General features: G+C 45.9%; 1 long non-coding RNA gene across 1 annotated transcript; it reads left to right on the top strand.

Annotated features, from left to right (window-relative positions):
- Window positions 1–10: 10 nt before the first annotated feature.
- Window positions 11–2,154, top strand: LOC123176841 (uncharacterized). The gene is made up of 2 exons (XR_006488673.1): window positions 11–1,440; window positions 1,548–2,154. It is a non-coding gene; the product is annotated as an uncharacterized lncRNA (long non-coding RNA).
- The last annotated feature ends 351 nt before the right edge of the window (window positions 2,155–2,505 follow it).

The following is a 2,505-nucleotide window of genomic DNA, read 5'->3' as shown; positions in this document are numbered from 1 at the left end:
TGCTACTAAGTGGTCTCCACCGTGCCCCCCGGGACTGGCCATAGTAGTATCGAGGGGTATAAATCCCTCACTACTACTAAGTTGATAGTAGTAGCGAGGGGTATAAACCCCTCGCTACTACTAAGTGGTCTCTACCGTACCCCCAGGATAGGCTGTAGTAGTAGCGTGGGGTATAAACCTGGCGCCACTGCTATCAACCCACCAAGACATGTGTACACATAGCGCGCGGAGGCCCAAACCCGAACCCACACTCTCTTAATTCCCCTTCTCCCTCCCACCCGTGATGCCCTTCCTCACCCACCGCCACCACTGGCCTCGCACCTCGGCATCTCCCCCAAATCCGGCGACCTCCTCTCCCACCGCAGCCCCCCTCACCTTCGCCTCCTTCCTCCTCCTTCTTCGGTGCCAGAAGGAGAGGGAGATCCAGCAGAGCGACGCCAATGGCGATGGCCAGATCTGCCACGCAACCACTTGCACTTCCTCGCCGAGACATGGCCTTGTGAGGACATGAGGTCCCAGGAAAAGAAGCAGCAGGTCACCGGGCATCATCTAGGGTTTCGGGTATCGGCTCCAACTCCGGTGGCCACCGTTCAATACTCCTAGGTATGCCCCTTAATTTGTAATTTATGAGTAATCAAAAGGGTGCAAATCTACTTGTCAACCTCCGATCATCCGTCGAAAATCTGAGAAGGCACTGAGCAAGGTAGAAGGATATTTATTTAGGAAGGCGAGTGATAATGCTCGCCATATGGTGACTGTACATCCTCAGTTCCTCACTAGCTGAGCTGAATTACGATGGATTTTCGAGGTTGGATTCCACATGACATCTTTACATGGTTGTCTTATGTTGGAAATGGTTTCTGAACTCTGAACTCAGAACTGGTATCCACTTCTTTTATCTGCTTCTCTATTAGGAAGGGATAAAGGAAGCTGTTCTCTGAACTCGACAATTGTTCAGACTGTTATGTTTTCTGCTTAATTTCCCGAAGAGAGATGTTGGCACGCACCTAACCTAGGCGAAACAAGTCATCAGTCATCATGGGAAAGCAAGTATGGTGGAAATTATGTTTTGTCTTATGCTATTCTCTGCAGTACTTATGTTCCCCTTTTCGCTTTTCAGATGCTACGTACATAGTAGTAGAACAAAATATCATTGTGGGAAAAATCCTGTGCTGGAAATTCTGTCGATGGTAAGGATAAAAGGTTTCTGTGCTGAATTTTGGTTGGCGCAAATCCAGGACCGCAAGTCTTGTGTTGGAAGTCGTGTGTTTGGCTGCATCTTGGGGAGAGAATTCAAGCAGCAGCATCTTGGCCACACAAACTGAAGAGAAGTTTCAGGCTCAAATGGGTTGAATCGGTAAAATTCTAGTACAGGTCGCTCTCTGTACGTCTGGCCATGTACGTGTTGATTTGCCATGTACGACAACATTCCCAGCACAGGTGCGCCCTTTGTAATTTATGAATAACTAAAACTGTGCAAGTTATTAATCCTACTTATAGCAGTGCATTATCCTGGCTTGATCTTACTAGTAAATGAAATCACATAGGACTGCAAACCTTTTTGCGCAAGTCTTGTGGGAAGTGCTGGAATTCTATTGATGGTTTCTATGTTCAATTGAGGTTAAGACAAATACTGGACCGCAAGTCTTGTGGGAAGTCATTTGTTTGGCTGCAGCTTGTGGAATTCAAAGCTCAAGGAAAGTTGCAAACTCAGCTGGGTTGAATCAGCTTCCTCTACGCCTACCTAGCCTTTGCATGCTGTGTTTGGCTGGGGTGGGTGATTCACTATACCCTGCAAGTTTACTGATATTCAATAATGTTATGAGGTCCTCAGTGAACTCACATGAATTGAGGAGATACGTACTGCTGCTATGACTATTCTTCAGTGTTGCCATCTCTGCCTGCTGGAAGTTCCAAGCTGTTTGTTGGGACGCTGGCACATCCCTTTGGCAGCTGCTACCGGGCGCCTGTTTTCCTTCTTCAGTGTTGCCATCTCTTCCTCTATTTTCTCTCCTCATTCCTATGGAAAAATGACTCATTCCTAGAAAGCAATACCCACGGTGTACGCCTGCTCATATATTTCCCAATTCTCCTCCGTCAACAACTCATGCACTGAATGGACTTGAGTTAACATTGCAGCAGAGCTTTTTCTTCGATGGTATCCCCTGTCATTTTTTGCGTAGTATTTCCTTGTTTATTTGGTCATGTAAAACTGCTTTAGTATATAGTATGTCTTAAGCTATCCTCTAAAAGGTTTCAGTGTTGAATCATGTAATACTCAGTTTTTGTAAGAAGTGTGACGAGAGTTGGACTAATGAACCTCGGGGTTTTTTACCTGGCCAATTGGTGGACAATGTAATTATTCTTTAATTCAATAAATGTAGCCATGATGGAATTTGTGTGTTTGGCTGCATCTTGTGGAATTCAAGGCATCTAGAAGCAAGCAGCATCTTGGCTACACAAACAGCCGAAGAGAAGTTGCAACCTCAGCTGGATTGAATGAAT

This window comes from Triticum aestivum, unplaced genomic scaffold, assembly GCF_018294505.1.
Source record: "Triticum aestivum cultivar Chinese Spring unplaced genomic scaffold, IWGSC CS RefSeq v2.1 scaffold256260, whole genome shotgun sequence".
Lineage (NCBI taxonomy): Eukaryota > Viridiplantae > Streptophyta > Magnoliopsida > Poales > Poaceae > Triticum > Triticum aestivum.
The sequence above is the reverse complement of the archived record's forward strand: the minus strand, read 5'-3'. Positions and strand labels throughout refer to the sequence as shown.